Genomic DNA, 24,157 nt, shown 5'->3' on the forward strand with positions numbered 1-24,157 from the left:
TAAAGCTTCCTGGGAAAAGATAAGAGTGGCGAAAAATCAGAATTAGATCACACCAGCCAAAGCAATTAAGGAGAATAAGATGTGCTTTCGCAAATATCAGGGGAAAGGAGATTATGGAGAGGAAATAAGACTTAATAAATGCAGAGGACCATGAAATTAATGATGACCACAAATGGCTGAAATACCCAATTCATTCTTTGTTGGCTTTTGACGAGGAAAACAAAGAAAAGAAACCGAGCCATTAAAAAGCAAGGACAATGTGAGAAAAGTGGGAAGTACTGGCTGGCAGGGAGGAGGTGTCAACCCCTAGGGTCCCCAAGCTTTGCAGGTACTTTCTTGGGACCGAGGACACAGGGTTTGCCTAGCAGCCCTAGGCTGGGGAGCATGATGCGCTAAAGTCCTGAGTAGAGTGAGGAAGGGAAGGAGAGACTCCTAAGCCAAGGGGAGTTTGGAACCATCCTTACAGCCCCAAAACTAGACTCAGCTGCTCTCCAGCGTGGCCCCTCCCCTCCCATTCCCGCCCTGCCTCCCACTCTCTTTCCTCCTCCAGAGCTTTCTCTCCAGTGTTGAGTGCGCATTTCCTGGCTTTTTCTCTCTAAAGAGCCCAGTTGACGAGATTGTCCGGTTTCTGAGAAATGGGAGGAAGACTGGAGAGGCGGGGGGAATGCTGAGCCAGCAAGAACGGCTCGTCCTTTTTTGCTTTGAGTGAAGAGATGAAGTTGATTTCTGTAACTTGCCACCAAAAGTCCTGACTTACCCGGCCTGGTTCTGTGATAGGCACTGGGGAGACAAGGGTATGAAGATAAGGGCGCTGACTCAAAGAGACCCCAGCCCCTAAGAGAGACGTCACCCAGACACGAATCTCTGCACGACAGGGTGATGGAGGCCGTCCTGGTGGACTTCTGGGTGAAGTGCCCCGAAAGCTCGGAGGAGGAGGAAGCCACTGCGCTCAGGTGGACTGGCGAGGCCCCCCGGGCTGCCTCCTGACGGATGGCTGGGATTTTGACAAGCAGCAAAGGAGCACATTTCAGACAGCAGGAACCCCAAGTGCCAAGGCCGAGAGCCACCAACAGTGCATGGCATCCAGGTGGTAAGTCATTCCTTTCGCTTCTAAATCTTTCCAGTGTCTCCACTCTCCAGCTGCCTCATCGTCTCTTGCGGTTCAATTATTTCTTGTCAGAGAGTGTTTTAGGAATAGATTGAATTTTCAGCTCAAGTGTTAGGACACTCTCACTTAACTGTATTACAGTTACAGTGACGTGTAAGGGCCGTGCTTAACCAGGCAGTAGACTTCCTGACTTGGTGGTTACAGAGGTCGGGGTGGTGTGGGAGGGGACCCAAGAGGCTGGAGAGCAGGATCCATGAGCACCTCCTGTGTCTCGATGGCTCTTAGGCCTCTGAATTCACTGGCAGCACCCAGCATCTTACCCCTTCCCCTCCTCATTCCTTTGTTCAGGGTGTGTGCCATGGCGAGCACACAGCCATGACTCCTGCCCTCCCAGAGGTTAGAGGCCAGCAGGAGGCTCAGATCATCACAGACATGAAGGGACAGAAGCCAGTACAAGGAAGGCTGGGAAGGAGAGGATAGGTGCTGTGATTGTGGACCTCAGGGAGGGTGCGATCCGGGTGCAAAGGTCAGGAGAGGCCTCCCTGAGGAAGCACCACTGAGTCAGGATGGGCTGGACAGGCCTGTGCTGAGAGGGCTGGGAAGAGCCGTCCCCAAGGCGTGGAGAAGGGCAGGGCAGAGATGGTGGGAGGACCAAGAGTGGAAGGACAGTCGTGTGCCTGGGGCTGGGAGGGCAGGAGCTGGAGCTGGGGAGGGGCACCAAGCAAGACAGAGCTGGAGAAGGACGCAGGGCCCGAAGGGGCAGGGCCAAGGCCCAGATTCTTTATCGGACAGCAGTGGGAAGCCACCGAGAAGTGTTAAGTAGCCGGTGACAGAAGGATTCTGAAAAGTATAAAATAAATTGCAGGGAAGCACTGTTGCCGGAACTTGGCCTCTGCTCACTGGTGCTGGATGGAAACTCAGAGACAGTTTTGGGTGAAGGAAGAAAAATAGCTTTATTGCTTTGCTGGACAAAGGAGGTCACAGAAGGCTAATGCCTGAAAGACTGTGACCCCCTTTTCGGGGGATTGGGAGGTGGTTTTGTAGTTTGGGAGTAGAAAGTAGGGCTGCAGATAAGGATGGGGTAGAGGCCAGCTTGACCGTTTCCAAAGCTGGCGTTTGGTGGTCTGCTGGTCTTCTTTCGGGAAGGAAGGATGCTTCAGTAACATCTTCCATTTGTCGGAGTTCCCGTCATGGCACAGTGGAAACAAATCTGACCAGTAACCATGAGATTGCGGTTCGATCCCTGGCCTTGCTCAGTGGGTTAAGGACCCGGCGTTGCTGTGAGCTGTGGTGTAGGTCGCAGACGTGGCTCGGATCTGGTGTTGCTGCGGCTGTGGTGTAGGCCGGCAATGACAGTTCTATCAGACCCCAAGCCTGGGAACCTCCACGTGCCATGGGTGCAGCCCTAAAAGGACAAAAGACCAAAAAAAAAAAAAAAAAAAAAAGAATTCTGCAGAAGAACTCAAAGGTATTGTTATCTATATTCCCTGAGGAGGGACCAGGACCCTGCCCCAAATCTGCCCTCTCTTTTCTTGTGGGCTCCTCTCTGGTCTCTGCATCCCCTCCCTTCCCTGATTAGCAATCGTTTGAACTTGCCCTTTGGAATGCAGGGAAGGTCAAGGACGCTGAATGAAGCCTGTTTCCAAAAAATGGGGGACATAGGAAGGCTTTTGTGTCCAGGAACAACCCCCCCACCTCTTAGTACTAAAACTGCTTGGTTTTAGTACTAAAGGGAAGCATCCTCAAAGGTTTCAGAGGGAGGAAACTAGGCTAGACTGAGAGGAGAGGAAGAACAAAAGAGGCGTCCTGATTGTGTTTAGGGTACAGTTAAGCCGGGGAGAAGGACAAGGAATATAACTTTTCATTCTTAGGTGTGTGAGGTGCCCGCATCGCCGCAAGGCAAGAAGAAGGTTGGCAAAAACAGATGAGGGTGGGAGTTCCCGTTGCGGCTCAGTGACAAAGAACCCAACTAGTGTCCTTGAGGAAGTGGGTTCAATCCCTGGCCCAGCTCCGTGGGTTGAGGATCTGGCATGGCTGTGGCTGTGGTGTAGGCCAGCAGCTGTAGCTCTGATTTGAACCCTAGCCTAGGAACTTTCGTATGCCGTGGGTGCGGCCTGAAAAAGAAAAGGAAAGAAAAAGCAGACGAGGATGGGATTTGGATTAGTGTGGGGGCGATGGAGATGGATGAAGGTGGGCAGGATGTGTTGAGGGACTGAATATGGTGTGGCGGGTGGGGGTAGGAAGAGGAAGGTATCATCAACCAAGACGGGGACCCTGGAGGAGGACTGTGGCCTTGCTCAGCCTCGCCCCCAACCCTCCTTCTTGTGTGTGGACCCTCCCAAGGGCCAGCACTGTCACCACCATCCTGACTGGCCTCCAGACCTCTGCTTTGATCATCAGTAGGCCACAAGGCGTCCTGCTTCCCTGTGGAGGGAGAGAGGCACCATCAGACCACAATAAGACCTTGAAGTGTGGCTGTTACTCTCTTCCTATGTTGTTTTCGGCCAGCTTTTTCCTCCGCCCCCCTCTGGTGGGAAGACGAGAGTTTAATGATCAAAATAAGAACGAAAAAGGAGCTATTGACTTGGCAAAACATACTGAAGAGTTATATGATCAATCAATCATAGAGTGTTGGAACTGAAAAGAAACTCGGTTAAAAAAAAAAATTTAAAAAAAAAAATCTCTTCCAGAGCAACTTTGACAGCTGTTAAAACACCCCCTGCTTCAGCATTTCCAATCGCTGGGAGCAAACTGTCTGAACAGGCAGCCGGCTCCATTGTCAGAGGCTCTGATTGCAGGCGATGGGGTTTTCTTGTCTTCAGTCAGAATTTCTCTCTGAGCAACTTCCACCCATTTGTCTCGGTTGCATTCTCTGGAGGCAGAGCAGGTCAACGTCCCTTTTAAAATGTGGGGGCCCAGAAGGCGACACAAGACTCCAAATGTGGTCTGATTTAGTTAAAGCCCTGTGGGGAATTTAGAGGGGAAAAAAGTAAAGCCACTGAGCTAACCAGCTTTACAAAATGACAGTCATAGAAAGTGCCCAAAAGCGGAACCTGAGAATCAGAAACTAAAGGGAGTCTTTGAAAATACCCAGCTGGTCCGTTTCCCTAAAGAGATCACACCTAAACCTGTCCAACCCAGAGAAGCTGACCTATTTTTTTTTTTTTTAACATCTCTGAAAGCAAGGGTTCCATGGATGTTTACTGCAAAGAGGCTTCTTACAGATCAGTCACTGTAAAATATTTTCAAATCAGTGTTTTCTAGTAGACGAATTTGTTTTTACATTTTCCTCTCTTGCTATTATCTCTCCTACCACATACATTGTCTTCCTAATGAAGCTGCTTATTGTATCATGTTCCGGGAGTGCATGTTCTGCTCCTTGTGCTTCTGTTTCAGTTCCTACTGCATTAATTAACCACACTTCCTCTATTATTTTCCTTTTTTTTTTTTTTTTTTTTTGTATGGGATCCATGCTATTTATCCTTATATTGTTGCATAATGCTTTGTGTGATGGATGTTCTCAAAAGTGCGTGCAAATCGACTCTTTGTAAATTGAGTCTCTTCAATTAGAAGTGCCTTCCAAATGCATTTCAAGTGTCATTATTCTCAGGCGCGCCGTGGGAGGCCGCCTGGTAGAGTGGGAAACACCAGGCCTTTGGAGCCAGAAAACAAACCACCCAGACCTGGATCTGCCACTTACAAACTGAGTAACCTTGATGGGTTACTTCATCTACCGGGGCCTTGGCTTTTTTTGGTTGTTTTTTTTTTTTATAACTCAATGAATTTTATTACATTTATAGTTGTACAACCATCATCACAACGCAATGTTACAGCATTTCCATCCCCAACCCGCAGCCCATCCCTTTCCTACCCCCACAACCCTGTCTCCTTTGGTAACCATAAGTTTTTCAAAGTCTGTGAGGCATTTCTGTTCTGCAAAGATGTTCGTGGTATCCTTTTTTTAGATTCCAGCATACGTGATAGCATCTGATGTTTGTGTCTCACTGTTTAACTTCACTGAACATGATAATTTCTGGGTCCATCCATGTTGCTGCAAATGCCATTATTTCATTTCCTTTTTAGAGCTGAGTAATATTCCATTGCGCATATGGACCACATCTTCTTTATCCACTCCTCTGTCCATGGACATTTGGGTTGCTTCCATGTCTTGGCTATTATATATAGTGCTGCAATGAACATTGGAATGCATGTATCTTTTCAAGTCATGGTTTTCTCTGGATTCAGGCACAGGAGTGGGATTGCTGGATCAATTGGTAATTCTATTTTTAGTTTTTTTTAGGAATCTCCATACAGTTTTCCACAGTAGTTGCACCAGTTTACATTCCCACCAACAGTATAGGAGGGTTCCCTCTTCTCCACACCCTCTCCAGCACTTACTGCTTGTAGAATTTTCGATGATGGCCATTCTGGCTGGTGTAAGGTGGTACCTCATAAAAGTTTTGATTTGCATTTTTCTAATAATAAGTGATGTCGAACGTCTTTTCATGGGTTTTTTTGGCCATTTCTATGTCCTGAGCCTTGGTTTCCAAACCATAAAATGGAGATAATAATTCTGCCTCAAAATGTGCTTGGCAAAAATAAATAAGCAGGAGTTCCTGCCGTGGTGCAACAGGTTAAGATCTGACGGTGCTTCAGCTGTGGTGTAGGTTGCAGCTGTAACTTGGATTCGATCCCTGACCTGGGAACTGCCATATGCCTCAGAGATACCCAAATAAATAAGTAAAAGAAAAAAAAAATAAGCAAAGGAAAATCCCTGCAACCCAGGAAATAGATACATCTTCCTCTACTTATTTATTTTATTTTATTTTTTTGCTTTTTAGGGCCGCACCTGCAGCATATGGAAGTTCCCAGGCTAGGGGTTGCATTGGAGCCACAGCCACAGCAATGCAGGATCCAAGCCATGTCTGCAACCTATACCACAGCTCGTGGCAACACGGGGATCCCCAACCCACTGAGGGAGGCCAGGGATTGAACCCGCATCCTCATAGATACTAGTTGGATTTGTTTCCACTGCACCACAGCGGGAACTCCCACATCTTCCTCTCTTTAAAATGGAGAATCATTGGGAGTTCCCTGTGGTACAATGGGTTAAGGTTTCACTGCAGCAGCTTGGGTCACTGCTGTGGTGTGGGTTCGGTCTTTGGTCCAGAAATGTCCACATGCTGTGGGCATGGCCAAAAAATAAAAAGTAATAAAGTGGAGAATCATTTTTTACAGTGGGTAATCTTCTCAAAGATCTGTTTTGTGGAGTTCCCACTGTGCTGCAGTGGGATTGGAGGCGTCTCTGCAGTGCTGGGACACAGGTTCAATCTCTGGCCCTGCGCAGTGGGTTAAGGATTGCCACAGCTGCACTGTAGGTCACGACTGCAGCCTGGATCTGACCCCTGGCCCAGGAACTCCGAATGCCACGGGGCGTCCAAAAAGAAAAAAAAAAATCTATTTTGCAAACTTGGATGTTTCTGATCACACCTCCTTAAAGCAGGACACAGTGTGTATTGATGTCACTCTCTGAGTTTGGAAGCGTCTACAAAACCTCATCTTGTGTTCTGCCCTCTGGACCCCACCCTGTTCGGACAGACCTTAGAACAGAGGTTAACATCTGCAGTGCTACCAGCTGTTTTCAGAGTCTGCTTCTACTTCTGCCCGACAGGCTTGAGTTCTCAAAGTTTGTCGCATTCCTCTGTTCTCACTGTCATCTACATGCCTCCTTCTGAATATCTTTACCTGACCTTTTTCATGTTATTTAGGTCTTTCTGGTTTTCCCTAAATTCTTCCCCAGAAGGTTGGTATTTTGCATTCACTGAAACCACCCATCTTTCCTTCCTGACCCTGAGTTCCTTGAGAGGCCATGCCCACAGGCCAAGCACAGTGCTCAAATGAAGGGCTGGCACCTCTCCCTGGGAAGTTCTTTCTGCAGGCTGACATATGGACATTGTTATCTATAAAATGAGGAAATACAATGATATCAGTGGTTTCCAGGCTGGAGTTTCTAGTCCTTAGGGATCCACAGTGGGAGAAAAGGAAAAAAAAGGAGAAAACTAATCCAAATGTTTTGAAGAGCTCAAAAATAGTGTGACTATTCCCAGCTAAGGCTGCACTGGCTTATGCAAACACCGCCTCTTGATCCGGTCGGAATGACGTCAGTTCTGTGCGGTATCACAGGTTGCTCAGTGTGTGCCGCAGTCAGGATTCTTGGTTGTAAAGAACAGAAACCAAGTCTGATTGACTAAAGGAAAAATAAGTGCTAGCTCCAGATGAAATGGAAAAGCAGGACCAGTTTCTGGAAATGGACAGTCACCAGCAGTTGGACAGCCCCCCAAAAGGCAAGTGTCCACTGTTGTTCAATGTTTGTCATGATAAGTAAACCAATTAGAACTTAACCAATGGGGAAAAATTTATTTTGAAACGTAGGATCCATAGAAGGAAAAAATAATGAAGAGGTTTGATGATTTTTTAAAAATGTGTCCAGAATAGATGATTTCTAACGTTACTCCCAGACTTAGGTGCCCCCTGCAGGCAAGACAGAGGAATAACTGTGTTTTCTCAAGCTCTTTGTTTCATTAAATACAGCTGCCCCTCAGTATCAGATGGTGATTGGTTCCAGGACCCCTCATGGATACCAAAATCTGCAGAGGCTCTCGTCTCATATATAAAATGGTATTTACAGGAGTTCCGTCGTGGCGCAGTGGTTAACGAATCCGACTAGGAACCATGAGGTTGCGGGTTCGATCCCTGCCCTTGCTCAGTGGGTTAACGATCCGGCGTTGCCGTGAGCTGTGGTGTAGGTTGCAGACGCGGCTCGGATCCTGCGTTGCTGTGGCCCTGGCGTAGGCCGGTGGCTACAGCTCCAATTGGACCTCTAGCCTGGGAACCTCCATATGCCGCGGGAGCAGCCCAAGAAATAGCAAAAAGACCAAAAAAAAAAAAAATGGTATTTACATATAACCTACACACATTCTCCCTTCCATGTACTTTAAATCCTCCCTAGATAACTTATAATAGCTAATACAATGTAAATGCTATGTAAATAGTTGTAAATACAATGCAGATTCTATGTAAGTAGTTGCCAGTGTGAGAAAAATTCAAGGTTTGCTTTTTAGGACTTTCTGGAATTAAAAAAAAAAATTGTTTTTTGGAAGTTCCTCTGTGGTGCAGCAGGTTAAGGTACCAGCCTTGATGTAGCTGTGACTCAGGTCGCAACTGCAGTTCAGGTTCAATCCCTGACTAGGGAACTTCCACATGCCATAGATGCAGCCAAAATGATAATAATAATAAAATTTTAATAATAATAAAATAATAAAATTTGTGATTGGTTGAATCCACAGATGCAGAACCTGTGGCTACAGAGGGCTGACTGTGTATATAGGACTTGTAGAATTAATTACTGTTCAGGAATAATTAGCCATAGCTGATATTAGATTCAGCTACATACAAGAGAACACAAAAGGAATAATGGCATAAACATGATACAAGTTTTTTTGTTGTTTTGTTTTTGTTTGTTTTACACAAAAGAAATCTGGAAGTGGGCATTCCCAGGCTGGTTTCATAGTGTTCATGAACCCAGGGACCTTTTATTTTTACTCTGAAACTAGTAGTTCAAGAGTTTAATCCACAAAAATACCTCCTCAAGGCTGCTGGAGCTCCAGCCATCCTATCTGCTTTCCAAAGAGGAAGTAGGAAGAATAGTGAAGTGACAAAAGGCAAAAGGGCACCTACAAACTGCTCTCTCTTGACTTCCTTAAAGTTACCATTAACTGCTTACATCTTATGATCGCCTCTGATTTCAGGAGCGCCTGAGAAGCACATGGTCTTTTAGCTTGGCACATGGCCACCAGACATTGAGGGGGGCAACTGCAGTCTTTGTCTCCCCAAGGAACTCTTGAGGTGATCAGAGGTAGTCAGAGGCCCAGTTTGGTGCCATCGGCCCTTTGCAGTTAAGTTTATGCATATCACTTAAGACCAAGGAAGTCTCAGTGGGAAAGACCAGCAGGGATGCTTTTTAGAAGCTACCTTTTTGAAACACCTGGAAAGCAGTTATGGGTCCTTTGAGGAGCTGCCTAGAGAATAACAAAAACAGTGAACATTTGTTGAGTGTTCACCTTCTGCCAGGTACCGTGTAAAATGCTTTATCTCCACCCTCTCACCTCATTCTCACAGTTACTCCCTGAGGTGGGCACAATAACACCCAGCCTGCAAATGAGAAATCCAAGTGAAACTGACAGCACTAACAGCCTGAACCCGGCCTAAACCCAGATTGGGACTTGAACCCACGGTTTTAAATTAGAATCACTCAGCCAGTGTCTGGACTCACTGAGGTTCAGGTTCTTCATGTCTCCGCGTCGAAGGAATTTAGCGAGAGACAAGGTGATAGGCAAGAAATAGATTTATTAGGACAGGATTCTTGTGAGAGATGCAAGTGGGCAGGCACGGAAGTTCTGCCCCAAGGATCCAGTGGGCCACAGTTTTATCATCCAAGGAGAGTCGGGGTTGGAAAAGACCTCCTCTTCCTTTCTGGGAGTAGCAGCTCCTCCTTGGTATCCGGTAAGGTGTGTATTCAAATCAGCTGAGGGGTGGTCCTCAAACTCCCACCCTTGGTCTGAATCTGAAGGCAGCCTAACCCCATCTCCCACCCAATGACCTGAAGCGATTCTCACACCTCCACTTGTCGAGCAAGCCTGCCTTGTTCTGACGGTGTTCTTGAGCAATTTATTAACTTACAGTGACCTCCCAAAGTCCCCTAGGTTTCTCTATCTATGATCCTCTACTGGGACTTCTACAACTACCTGTGCCTACTCCATCCCTATCACAAGGATTAGCGGCAAATAAATCTTTTGCTTGGTCACATTTAGGAAGGGGGAAGCCAATATCAAAACCTGGGTCTGTCTGATTCGGAAGCCTAACACACACAGAGCAGCTAGGCTTTCCCATACGGTGGTTGCTGGCCACAAGTACTTTTGGATTTCAATTAATTAAATGGAATTCAATTTAAAAAGTCATGGAATTCCCTGGTGGCCTTGGGGCTAAGGATGCGGCATTGTCACTGCTGGGGCATTGGTACTGCTGTGGTATGGATTCGATCCCTGGCCCAGGAACTTCCATGTGCTGTGGGTGTGGTCAATCAATCAGTCAATCAATAAACGCAGTTCTCAGATCCCTAGCCATGTTTCAAGGGCTCAGTAGCCACACGAGCTAGTGGCTACCATATTGGACAGCAAATATATAGAGTGCTTTCAACATCACAGACAATTCTTGTGCTACAGGGATGGATCATTCCTGCTTCGAGTTCTCATCATAAGTGAGATGATGAGACATTCTCATGTTCTCCAGCCTCCTTTCCTGTTTCTGCTGCCCTGTCTTGTTATACATATAGTTCAGCCATGCAAAAAGATGAAAGAAATTCTGAAAAAGAAAATACCCATGAAAGTGGGAAGAAGTGCAGCATGTAGGATTTGCGCTGCTCCAGTGCTTGCCTCTGGGGCAGGGGACCTACTGTGGAGGGCAGAGCCGCCTGGGGCGGAGGATGGGCCCTGCAGTTAGTAATCCCCCGGCTCACTCACCTTTTCCCTCCTTTCTTTGGCTCTCCTTCCCTCCTTTTCCCATTTTGGCACATGCCAAATGTGCTTCCATTGAAACCTGCTCTTTTAAAAGGTTGCAAAACTCCCAGCTGCTGCAAAGTCAGACTTTTAAGAACACATTTGCATCTTTTCTCAGTTGCTGCCTTAATTACACATAATAAAGGTATTTAGTTATGGCAGAATAGCTGATGAGCCTGCACTATCATAAAAAGGTCTTGCAAAAGCCATTTCCCTTTGTCAAGAGAGAACTTGCTCAAAGACAGTGGGAAGCCGTGATTCATTCTTAATGCCAGTGTTACTACAAGAGGTTCGCTTCACTGGGAGAGGCTGTCGCACAAACTTTAAGCAGTGACAGGGTTCTCAGCCATGTAATGCAACCACCACCAATGCCTCAGCTGGAAAGGTGTGACAGGAGAAAACCACCGTTTGTGATTGGTTTATCAGGGTCAGCAAACTTTGTGGGCTGAGCTCCTGTTTTTGAAAATAAAGCTTCATTGGGACATAGTCAGGCTCATTCATTTACATATTGTTTACATTGGCTTCCTTGCCACAACACGGAGCTGAGTGGTTGCCGCAGACACCAGCTATAAAGTCTAAAATACTCTCTGAGCCTTTCCCAGGCCTGGGCTTAGAAGGCAGGAGTTGGGTTAGACCAGAGGCCTCTGTCTTGTCCTGTTTGGGTATCTCTCTGGGAGGTTTGCATTGACACCACCTGGTCTAGGACACCATCACCCGGCCCCTGCCTGACTGCCCTGGCACCATCACCTACCTCCTGCCTGTCTGTGTCCCCCTTGTCCCCTCCAGTTCGTTCTCCACACAGAAGCTAGGCTGCTCCTTTGAAGCATAAGCCATTTCTTGTCACCACTTCACTCAAGGCACTCCAAGTGCTTCTCTTTCATGGGAGTGAAGTCCAAAGTCCTTAAGACGACCTGCAGGGCCCTCTCCATCATCTGCCCACCGCCCTCCTGGCCCCACCCGGCTCCCTCTGCCCCAGCCACCCCAGCCTCCTTACTTAGCCTTGAACTGCCAGGCACTGTCCCCACTCACAGGCAGAGGCGACCAGCTGGCTCCACAATGCCTGTGCCTTGTTGCCAGGAGGCGGTAGTGCAGTTAGACCCTGGCATTCAGGGGTGGCGTTTTGACTGTTCTTCCTGACAATGCTTGTCACTTCCACTGGGGGGCAGGTCCTAAGAACCATCTGTGCCTTCTCCACTCCCCATCCACCCTTTGATGGGAAGGGCTTCGAGGCCTTTAAAAGAGGGAAAGCGACAAGCTAGAAGGCATTGGAGTCTCTGGACCCAAATGAAGACTGCCCATCACCAGGAGCATAACGTTGGAGTGGAACGTGAGCAGGAAATAAACATGCGTTGTGCCGTACTTTTATTGCAGAGCTCTAGGTTTGTCATGACCGTTGGCCTTACCTAGACTAACCCAGGGCCTTTGCACTTGCTGTGCTCTCTTGCTGGAAGGCGCTTCCCCAAATATCTGTATGGCCTTTCACTTCCTCCCCGTCTCTGTCAAATGTCTTATCCGAGAGGCTTTCCCAGATGACCTTAAATAAAAGCGCAAATCCCCTGTCACCCCAGCACTGTGTACCCTCTTCTATTTTATTTTTTTTTCGTAACACACACCATCACTTGGCATAGTGTCTGTTTACTAGCTTATTGTTCAGTGGCTGAGTTGTGTGCCGTCTTTCTCACTCCACTAGGATGTAAGCTCCCACGTGTCCCCGGGGCTTAGGGCAATGGTTGCCACAGCGGAGAGGTTCAATAAATGATGAATGCATGAATGAATGAATGAATGAAAAGACCAACAATCTCAAGGACTCTCTTCCTGACTACACGCACAAGGATTAACTGGGAAACAGTAAGGTTTGGAGTAGATGGTGGGGTGGGGAGAAGAAAGGATGACACAAGTGGGATGATGCCTTCTGCAGGTTTTAACATGAGGTGAAGTACTGTCTGATGCCAGGGACAGCGCTGACACCAGGCATGTGGAGCCGCTGCTCTCATGGGGGTGGGGACACAGGTGGGAGCATACCACAAGGGCTGCTCTGTCACAGGGGCCCAGAGTGCTCCACATCTCAGAGGATGGGCATCAAAATTAGCCCTCGGGGTCAGGGATGCTTGCCAAAGGAGGCAACATGCAGAAGGAACTGGCTGTGAGAAGCAGCCAGAAGAGGTCCTGGCATGTGGGGGAGCAGGAGACGTGCCGCAGCCTGGTGGGATTTGAGGAGCCCTCAACAGTCTGATGTGGTGTGAACTCAGGGGCAGGCGGGGCTGAGGGGAGGGGAGGGGAGGGCAAAAGGCCTGTGGGGCCAGATCGTGAATGGACTTGCTTGTTATGCTAAGAAGCTTGAAAGCGTTGGGAACCTGGCAGGAGAGGGCCAAGCAGGAGAATAGCATAATCAGAGGTGCATTTTATGAGGCTCTTTCTGGCAGCAGCCTGTAAATGGGATTGGCAAGGGCCTGAGATTAGAGGCCAGGCGAGGCAAATGTATGGCGGTGTCATGGGGGGGTCCGGGATCCCTGGATGGCAGTGCCCCACCCCTCAAGACAACACAAAGACCACATGGCCAAGCTCTAGCCAATGGGAGCCCAGGAAGCCGTTGCCACTTTCTTCCATTCTTCAGATGGGTTGGTTACCATCTGAGTCTCATTTCATAAAACCATGGGCTCCAGGAAAAGGCAATGATTTCAAGCAGCGGCATCTCTGAATCCTTACTGAGGTCTGCATGCCACCTTTCCTCACTGTCCCGCAGGGACCCTGCAGGTGGCAGGCCCCGATGTATCACGGCCACAAACCAGTGCCTATGAATAGACCAGGGCCTCGGGGTCCAGGTTTAGGGAGGATATCTGAGAGGCCCCGGGCACTCAGGGTCTGTCGTGTTGTAACCTAGGTCCTTAGGGTCTTGGCACCAGAGGGGAGATATTTAGATCAGGTGAGTCCCTTTTAGATGAAGGGGGTTGGCTTTCTCCAGTTAGGAGTGGCCAAGGAAGATGGGGAGATGTCAGAAAAGGGTAGCTGCCTGCCAGCTGCTGCCACCAAATATTGGCAGAAGACCTTCCAGGTTCTCCGTTTGCTCCTGGGCACTGGGGGCTTCCCTGTGGCAGCATCCACACAGCACTAGAACTCGCAGTAGGTTCATTGCCACCATCTCCTGAGCTTTCTGCCCCTCACCCCCGGTGGAGCACCTGCTGGGCATTCCAGGAATGGGGGGGGAGGGGGCACAGGGTTGGAGCTGAGCAGGGGGTGAACGGCAGGGGGCACAGCTTCCAGACTGACTCATGGAAGCTGGGAGAGGGCCAAGCCTGCCCTTGTTTCTCACGTGGTTTGTGCTGTGAGAGAACCTTCTGCATCTAAGGAGCTTGGAGAAGTTGCAAGGCTGAAGCGAGAAGTACAGACCGTGGGTGTGAGTGTGGTTGGCAGCAGAGGAAGCCATGTGGGACATGTGACAAGTGCCTGAGATAGGGCATCATTGCCCAGGACTGGCTTTTTACAGCTCCCTGTGGCTCATGTTTTATATGGGGGTTGAGGGTTGAGTCAGACACTCAGAATGGCCAGTAAGCCATGCAGCTGAGTAGAGTGGGCAGAGGATGACCAGTCTCCGTCCAAAGAGGGGGCCTCTCTTCATCTCCAGCCATTTGTTGCCATGGGGCCCTGGGGATCAGTGTCATCCAATTGTCTTTTTTTTTTTTTTTTTTTAGTGCCTCACCTGAGGCATGTGGAAGTTCCCAGGCTAGGGGGTCAAATCGGAGCTGCAGCTGCCAGCCTATGCCACAGCCACAGCAACACCAGATCCAAGCCAGGTCTGTGACCCACACTGCAGCTCATGTAACACCAAATACTTTAAACGACTGAGGAAGGCCGGGGATTAAATCCACACCCTCATGGATACTTAACCCACTGAGCCACAATGGGAACTCCTATCTGAATCTTTAAGAGAAGTGCAAGATCCAGATTCTTATAGGCTGTCTCCTGTAGTCACTTTTTCTAGGTTAGGCTGTGGTCACAAGCAGCCCCCAAATATCAGTGGCTTGTAACATAGGGGTCTATTTCTGTGCCTGTTACCTGTCAGCAGTAATGGCTCTTCCCCGCATCCCTTCTCATTCCAGAATCCAGACTGAAGAGCAGACTTCATCCCGGATGTGCTCCCAGGTGGCAGAGGGCCCTTCTGTTCACACCCCATCCACCCAAGCAAGTGCTCTGGCCCTGGCCAAGCTGGAGTGATGGGGGAGAAGGGTGAAGCCCCGCCACCCGACCCCACAGGCAACATAGCTGTTCACATGGTCCCTGGTGGGGGGGCGGAGCATAGTTGAAGCAAGAGTGTGATCTGCCACACTTTTTTTTAAGTGTCGGCAAATGTTTCAAAGGCATCATAAAAGCTGGACAGAACCGAAAAAACACAGAGAACCACAGTCCGCGTATTTATAATTTCTAGTTTAAGGGGTCAGAGATGGATTGAACAGTCTTGCTCTCTTCCTGAAACACAGACACTGGCTAGAATCCCCTGAGCTTAATAGTCCTTTCAAAAAGAGCAAACTAGTTACTGTGCCTTATCATTACATGTGGATCTATTCGGGCTTCTAGTGATCACTGCTTCCTTTTATAGGCACTCATAAGTTCTCTTTAAATAATTCTTTCACAGATTCTATCCAGGATCCAGGTTGTGTACCATTTGTGGTTTTCAGAATTCACATTCTATTTTTTGCATTCAGGCCATTTGCCTGGGTCTAGTCTTAAGGCAACGCTTTTGGTCTGTGCAAAACTCAGCAATGGTGTTTGCAAGATCTCTTAGCAACCAAGGGTTAAATAGTTTCAGACCAAGGCTTCCAACAGTAAGAAGCTCTTTCACCTTCCTTTAGTCATTTCTTTGTAAGGGGTACTACCATTTTGTTTGAGAACCATATAGGTAGAATCTGAGGAAATTGCCATTCAAACCTGCCTCCATCTTTGTCCAGAAAAAGATGGTGAGTTGAATCCATCTGGACGGTAAATCTTTGGGTCCCACTGTGTGGGTCATTTTGTTATGTTCACATGTAAGTGAGTACCCAGTGTGTGCTCCTTGGAATAAAGTCCTCATTCATCTGGATGTGATTTTAGATTTGGATGATTAATATGTTGTTTTGATAGGATGGTTTGGTCTATAATGGAGCCTGAGCTAAGTCGCTATGACCTTGCTTTCAGAGAAAGGGAGAACTATTTCCTAACCCTGTATGAATGTAGTGAGTTACCGTAGTTGCTTATTCTTGCAGAGCTGAGAGGAATTTTTCCCTGAGCAGTTGGGTGTGGAGGCTGAGACCCGGAGACTGCAAGGGACACTCGGGTAGAGTATCCCCGTCTCTGTGGAAGAGACCATCAGAGAGACCGAAGGACTTGGGAGCATAGCATATGGTGTGGACCATTCCTGTCCTTCCTGTGGCATTACGGAAGACAGATGACCTCGAAAGCCCCTATTGTGGACTATTGTGTTCTGAGGGAACTGTTCTCCTGGTCACTGCAGGACAAGCTCTTGGACCTGGCGTGAGGGCTGGGTTGTCCAGGGAAAGGGCTGGCCAACACCAATCAAGAGAAGAGCAGATGCTGGAACAGGAAATGAGCATGGGGAGGCTGGCCCTCTCTGGGCCTTGGATGGGGTCGGGCTAGATTCCAGGCAGAGCAGATCTGACTCCAGGGCACTTGCAAATGGGCAGTTGCACTGACTCATGCCAGGTGGCGGATGGGAGCCGTGCAGGGAGACAGTGCAGCTTGTCTGTGGAGCAGAGAGCCTGGCCAAGGGATGACATCAAGCCGTGTGTCCAAGAACAGAGCCATGTCTCCCTGGAGTGGGGCTGCTTTCACTGGGAGAAAGGCCTGCCTTATTCTCCACATGAGAAGGTACCACCTACTGACTAATGAGCCCACAGGCTTTGCCCATTTTTTTTTTTGGCCTTTTTAAGGCCACACCCATGGCATATGGAAGTTCCCAGGCTAGGGGTCGAATCAGAGCTGCAGCTGCCAGCCTACGCCACAGCAACACCGGTTCCTTAATCGAACTGGCATCCTCATGGATACTAGTCAGGTTTGTTATCACTGAGACATGACAGGAACTCCCTTTTTTTTTAATTGCCAGTCATTTTCTTTTTTCAGTTTATTTAAAAAAAATTTTTATTATCATTGATTTACATTGTTGTCAATTTCTGCTGTATAGTCATACATCTAATACACACTGTCTTTCTCATATTATCTATTAAGCCCAGACTCCCCATCCATCCCGCTCCTTCCCCTTCCCCCTCCCCCTGGCAACCACAAGTCTGCTGTCCATGTCTGTGAGTCTTTTCCTGCTTTGTAGATATGTTCGTTTGTGCCATATTTTATTTTATTTATTTATTTTTGTCTATTTTAGGGCCGCACCTGTGGCATATGGAGGTTCCCAGGCTAGGGGTCTAATTGGAGCTGTAGCTGTCGGCCTATACCACAGCCACAGCAATGCCAGATCTGAGCCTAGCGTGCGATCTATACCATGGCTCATGGCAATGACGGATCCTTAACTCACGGAGCAAGGCCAGGGATCAAACCCGCAACCTCATGGTTCCTAGTCGGCTTCGTTTCTACTGCACCCCACGACGGAAACTCCTGTGCCATATTTTAGATTCCACATATAAGTGATATCGTATGGTATTTGTCTTTCTCTTTCTTTTTTTTTTTTTTTTTTTGTCTTTTTGTCTTTTTTGTTATTGTTGTTGTTGCTATTTCTTGGGCCGCTCCCTCGGCATATGGAGGTTCCCAGGCTAGGGGTTGAATCGGAGCTGTAGCCACCGGCCTACACCAGAGCCACAGCAACGCGGGATCCGAGCCGCGTCTGCAACCTACACCACAGCTCACGGCAACGCCGGATCGTTAACCCACTGAGCAAGGGCAGGGATCGAACCCGTAACCTCATGGTTCCTAGTCAGATTCGTTAACCACTGCGCCACGACGGGAACTCCTGTCTTTCTCTTTCTGACTTCAGTTAGTATGCAAATCTAGTTCCATCCATGTTGCCACAAATGGCATGATCTTGTCTTTTTTAATGGCTGAGTAGTATTCCATTGTATATATATACCACATCTTAATCTATTCATCTACTGATGGACATTTAGGTTGTTTCCATGTCTTGGCTGTTGTGAATAGTGCTGCAGTGAATATCGGGGTGCATGTTTCTTTTTGAGTGAAAGTTTTGTGTGGATATATGCCCAGGAGTGGGATTGCAGGATCATATAGGGTCTCCTTCTGATGTATCTGCCCACCTCAGGGAGGGCAGAGAGGATGCCTTTTTTTCTGTTTCAGTGAACCCTTGACTTCCCACGAAAGTATCTTCTATGTGCAAAGTCCATGGCCTGCTCCAAGGGGATGTTTTTTGGTTATTTATACAAAGGCATTCCTAAATCAGGCCCTGAGAACCCCGAAATTAGCAAAAAAATTTTTTTTTTCCAGGGCTGCACCTGCAGCAGGCTAGGGGTCAAATCGGAGCTGCAGCTGCCAGCCTACGCCACAGCCACAGCAATGCAGCATCTGAGCCATGTCTGCAAACTACATCACACTCATGGCAACACCAGATCCTTAACTCACTGAACGAGGCCAGGGATCGAACCTGTGTCCGCATGGATCCTAGTCGGGTTCATTACCACTGAGCCATGATGGGATCTCCAGCAACATCTTTCAATTGTTGTTAGTTTTTTCCTGCTTTGTTCTTTTCTTTTGGAAGGTGTAGGAAAGACTTGCTGAGAGTTAGGGATTTAATGAGCTCCAGCTCTGCGTCAGGAATTACTCTAGACCCTGGGGATGCCTAAGTGGGGAAAACAGAACAGACCAAACTCCTGCTGGTGTGCAGCTTGTGATCCGGAGGGAGGACTGATTGGTCTCAGTTGTGCTCTGGGCTGTTTAGGGAATGCCTGGTCCTGTGCTTTGATGGAAAAGCAGAGGGGCGCCTGCAGCCCTCGCCCCTAGGCTTGCCTGTGGTAGCAGCTGTAGAACCGACTGGCTGTGGCCTGTGGATGGCCAGTCGCTTGAGTGTCATTCACAGCGGGCCGAGGTTCAGGGTAGTGGACAAACATGTAGAGCCTGGCCTTCTGGGTATCTCAGAAATATCCGAGGAGCACTTTGAGGGAGTTAATCCTGCTGGGGCATTTAGGCATTTAACAGGTTTATGAAGTCTGCTCATAGGATTCCATATGGCTTCATTCCCTCCAACCAGCATTAAATCTGCCCCTTCCAGTCTGGACATCGGTCTTTAGGCTGAGAATTTGGAAGTCAAATACAAGTTGAGCTCTGCTTGCTTTTTTTTTTGGCCTTGCCAATGGCATGCAGAAGTTCCTGGACCAGGGATCGAACCCACATCACAGCAGTGACAACGTTGGATCCTTTAATCCCTAGGCCACCAGGGAACTCCCATGCTTTCTTGCTATCCTCTATTAACAAAATATAATTAGTCTCAATTAGCCTTCTTTTCCTCTTGAGCTGTCTGTGCATTGAAAGTGTCTGCTCACAGACATCTAGTCAACCCTTCTTTGGACTTTGCTAAAATCTGCTTTACCAGCAGGTTCAGGGCCTTCATCTGGCCAGGGCCCTAGATGTCACATTGCCCTCCCCCGCGAGGGGCCCTGTCACTTCCACTCCCGCAGAGCAGGTTGGCCAGAGTCAGGTTCAAGGGAGCCACTCTTCTCATTTCTTTGTTTCAATTACCCGAGGGGAAGCTGTCTGCAACCCCAGGAGCACGCATCAGACACCCTGCATCTTGTAGCATGAGATCCTGGCTTTCCCCACCCTGTCTTGCTGCCTGCCCTCAGAAGGCCTGCTCCAGCCACGGAGCCCTGTGGACAAACAGGAGTGAAAGCGACGGCTCAGCCGCCGATGGGTACCTGGTAGGATTCCAAGCGAGCCTTTGTGCTGCGGCCGTGTGACTATTCGCCTCATCCACATCCCACAGCTGATTCGCTTCTGGTTTCTGCATCCACTCCTGGGTTCTTCCCTGTACTTGTGTCTGACTCTCACGACTCTTCTTCTAGATGTGACTCGTGTCACTTGGCTTCTGCCCTTAGATTGACCTTGAGCCTGTATTTATCTGCTCTGGAGTCTACCCATTTTGCATCAAGGCTAGTTTCTGCTCCCAGGGTGCCTGGCTGCTTCTGGCCTGGCTGGCTGTACTTTCCAGCCCCTGACCTTTGCTTCTGGGAACCGAACGTGCTCCTCTGCCCCAGCCCAGCGTGCAGACTGGGATGCCTCTTGGGAGCAGGTCTTTCATTTCTTCTGTCTGGTTGCACAACCCAGAGCACACGCCACCGTCATTCCCTTCCTCGCTCTCTCCTCCATCGCTCTCTCCACCTTCTTCGTTTGTGGATTTCCATGCAGGTGCATTCATACCTGTGTGACCCATGGTCACCTTTTCCCCCCACCCTTGTCCTACCAGTACCTTTGAAAAAGGAACTCTCCCATCATTGCCATCCCATCCCATCCTCCAAGGCTAATGAAACCAGCACAGTCACGTTTGTCTTTCTAGGTTAAAATTCTCAAGGTCAACTTTTTGTTACCTATTCTCTCTACCCTGAGGTACAGACTTCCAAGACAGCAAATGTTATTTCTCCCTGGGTATTTTGTTCCTGGAACTTGCCAGACATTGCTTCCATTTTTTTTCTTGTTTCCATGTCTTTTATTTTATCAAGCTCTGAAGATTTGCTGCCTTAGCTGGTGCTTTGTTTAGGACATTTTTGTTAAAAAAAGAAAAAAAAAAAAAAAGATTCCTCTCCATCAAAGCTCAAGCATAGAGAGAGTTTGTGGACTCATATAACCCGCACATGAGGAGCAGGAATAGTGTTGGGTATTGGTGATGACCAGAACAGAGCTGTCGGCTCTCAGACACTCTTCCCCCCTCTCTCTTGTGTGCTGCAGGGCTGTGCTGTGCTCTTCAAAGGGCTTCCCTCCCAACCACTCTAGACTCATATGTTCTAGCTTTGCTGTTGGACAGGGCGGGGCTTGCTTCTCAGTTTAAAAAAAAAAAAAAAAAATCCTTGGGAGTTCCCCTTACAGCTCAGCGGTAACAAACCTGACTGTTATCCATGAGGATCCAGGTTCGATCCCTGGCCTTGCTCAATGGGTTAAAGATCCAGTGTTACTGTGAGCTGTGGTTTGGGTCAGAGATGTGGCTTGATCCTGCGTTGCTGTGGCTGTGGTGTAGGCTGGTCACTGCAGCTCTGATTCGACCCCTAGGTTGGGAACTTCCTTATGCTGTGGGTGGGGCCCTAAAAAGACAAAAAAGACAAAAAAAAAAAAAAATCCTTGGAAGTACTAAGTTGATGTCTTGGGTGACTGGGTCATCCCTGAAACCAAGAGCAGAACTGAAAAAGCACTTACAGAGCCTCATCTTTGGGGGCAGTCCTGAATAACAAGTGACTGGTCTCAGAGAAAAGAAGGCGACTTAGCAGACAAAGGATAGATGTCCACTGCAGGCCAAGGGTAAATTCACCCTGGCGCTGGAGTTCCCCTCGTGACTCAGCAGGTTAAGAACCTGACTAGGGTCCATGAGGATGTGGCTCCATCCCTAGCCTCACTCAGTGGGTTAAGGGTCCAGCGTTACCATGAGCTGTGGTGTAGGTCACAGACATAGCTTGGATCTGGCATTGCTGTGGCTGTGGTGTAGGCCAGTAGCTGTAGCTCCAATTCAACCCTTAGCCTGGGAACGTCCATATACCATGGGTGTGGCCTTAAAAAGAAGAAAAGAAAAAAAAAAAAAAAAAAAAAACTGGCTCTGACCATCTCATATCAGTTCCCCTCTAAGCCCACTGCCCAGTGTTGGTCTTTTATTCCAGAAGATTAGAGGTAATTCTACCTTGGTTTATTTATCATGTTTCTTCAGAGAAACAGGACCAATGAGAGGGGGTGGCGGGGGGTCAGAGGGAGAGAGGAAGGAGAGAACATGAAGAGATGTACTGTACAGAAGTGGCTCACAATGATGGAAGCTGGAAAGTCCCACAATCTGTGATCTGCAGGCTGGAGACCCAAGAGAGCTGAGTGTGGTCTGAGTCTGAGCCTAGAGGCCTAAGACCAGGCGAGCTGAATCCAAGGACAGGGGAAAACTGATATCCCAGGTCAGCAGTCAAGCAGGGAGAGGGCCCTGCTTCCTCCTCCTTTTTGTTCTATCCAGACCGTCAGTGGATTAGATGATGCTCACCCACAAAGAGGAGGGCAGGCGGCTTCCCTGATTCAAATGCTAACCTCCCCTTGAAACAGATAAGCTCAGAAAGGACGTTCATTTCATTCATTATCTGGGTACCTTCTGGCCTGATCTCTTTGACACTTAAAATTAACCATTGGACTTAACAACTTGGTGACGGAGCGTTGGACCCCAATGCAAAAAGCTTTTTGTGTATAAAATGTGGTGGGAAAATGTGTTAGAAATGATGGTTCTGGGAGTAGAGGGGAGAGGAAGATCTGATGACATTGCAGCTTCCATACCCAGCTCAGCTGGCCCAGGCCAAGTCTCCAACCACATTTTCATTGGCATAAACCAACTCAAGCACATCCTTGGCCTTTCATTATAGGAACAAGTAGCACTGGACAGAGAGACAGGTGTTTAGTGCTAGAGCAAAGGTTCTCTCTCTCTCTTTTTTTTTTTTTTTTTTTTTGCTTTTTTTAGGGCTGCACCCACTGCATATGGAAGTTTCCAGGCTAGGGGTCTAATCGGAGCTACAGCTGCCGACCTATACCACAGCCACAGCAACACGGGATCCCAGCCACATCTGCAGCCTACACCACAGCTCACAGCAGTACTGAATCCTTAACACACTGATCGAGCCCAGGGATCGAACCTACAACCTCATGGACCCTAGTCAGGTTTGTTAACCACTGAGCCATGAAGGGAACTCCCATTTCTTTTCTTCTTCTTCTTCTTCTTCTTCTTTTTTTTTTTTTTTTTTTTTTAAAGCAGTGGTTCTCAACACTTTAAACACAGCAGAACCAAGCCTCATTTATCCCAAAGGAAGCAGCACACAGAAGCCCAATATGTAGAATAGACAATAGCAGAGTTTCTGTAGAGGAAGCTTTCCTGGGCCACCCCCCCCACAGGAACCCTGGAGACTCAATGCAAAGGCAACTGTAGCAGAAGACACATGTACACTCTGTGTACTTCCCTTTGAAATGCCTCAGGTTGCCAGCGCGATTTGTATGTGTGTGCCATTTAGATTTAATCTGCACCCAAGGATTGCTCTAATTGGGAATGCACCCCCAGGGGTGGTTAGCTAATATTTACCAAAATAGCCGTGCTCCAGAGGCAGGGACTCTGAGTTCTTCAGCTCTCATCATCTCCAGAACCTTGCTAATTACCATAGCGGATGATACAAAGGCTTTTTGTTGGTGGCCTAAGTTATGGTCAAGAAAAGAGAATTAGAGAAAATTCCTGAAATATGTTCTCTAGAGAAAATATAATGAGAGGCTCCCCAGATTGTCAGGGCAGGATACGAGAATCCAGCGTGGGCTTACTTTTTGCCCAGGCTCGATTCCTGAAGAGTCCTGGGTGGAGAGGCTGATTCAGGGGATTCTTGTTTGACTCCAGGTGGATGGTTAGCAGAATTCAGCCTGTAGAATACGTTTTGCTTCATATAAGCTTTCCATGAACTGTCCTGTCAGAGCTGAAAGGACATAGGGTCTTCGTTAAGATGACAGAACAGATTTTGGGATGGTTTCTCGGCCTGCTTAATGTTTGTTATATGAAGCAGAATTTAACTTAACCTTTGCGTTGTTGTAAACTGGTAGCAAGATTATGAAGGGGAAAAACAAATACCTTCACCTCTCTAAAATTCAATCCAAATTTGTGAGGTCTCAGACTTCAACATTTCGAGGGTCTGCTTTGAGAAAAAGCATTAAAAATTACAAGCACAAAATTAGGTATAAAAGTAAATATTTAGGCAGAATGAGAAATGAAATCATAGCACATTTTGGTTTTTTAAAAGTAAGTAAATGTTACAAAAATCCAAAAAAAAAAAAAAAACCCCAACATCTTTTTTTATGAATTAATGGCTGATACAGCCCTACAGTATGTATTCTTACATTTGGGGGCTGTATCCTCTCTGATGGTCTCTTTCTTTCCTTTTTTTTTTTTTTTTTTTTTTTTTGCTACACCCATGGCATGTGGGAGTTCCCAAGCCAGGGATCAAACCAGCACCTTAGGAACCACCCACGCTGCTGCAGAGGCAGTGCCGGATCCTTAACCTGCTGTGCCCCAGTGGGAACTCCTTGATGGCCTCTTCATATGACAGCTATCCCAAAATATTTTCTCCAGAGAGAATAAAATAATTAGATCTTCTTCTAACTTGATTGATCAAAAGTATTTTTGTGTTCTTAATTTTTTTAATTCATAAAATACATAACTTCTGTGGATATGGTCACTATAGTTCTTCCACAGAACTTGTGCCCTATAAGTAAGGAATTTTGATCAATTTAA

The 24,157-nt window shown here is 47.8% G+C and overlaps 1 protein-coding gene across 13 annotated transcripts in view; it reads left to right on the forward strand.

Annotated features, from left to right (window-relative positions):
- The first annotated feature begins 548 nt into the window (after positions 1-548).
- Positions 549-24,157, forward strand: part of IGSF3 (immunoglobulin superfamily member 3) — a 174,278-nt gene continuing 150,669 nt past the window's right edge. For 10 of the 13 annotated variants that reach the window (XM_085023475.1, XM_085023461.1, XM_085023466.1 and 7 more), the window contains exon 1: positions 549-1,090. The gene's annotated coding sequence lies outside the window, so the exon portion shown is untranslated. Of the gene's footprint in view, positions 1,091-14,819; positions 14,902-24,157 lie in introns of all 13 variants that reach the window. The other 3 variants (XM_085023474.1, XM_085023463.1, XM_085023477.1) reach the window with 3 other exon arrangements.

The sequence above is a fragment of the Sus scrofa genome, chromosome 4 (genome assembly GCF_054392235.1).
Source record: "Sus scrofa isolate SSC_HxYL_T2T_F1_AM1 chromosome 4, Sscrofa_HxYL_maternal_Yorkshire_Landrace_v2.0, whole genome shotgun sequence".
Lineage (NCBI taxonomy): Eukaryota > Metazoa > Chordata > Mammalia > Artiodactyla > Suidae > Sus > Sus scrofa.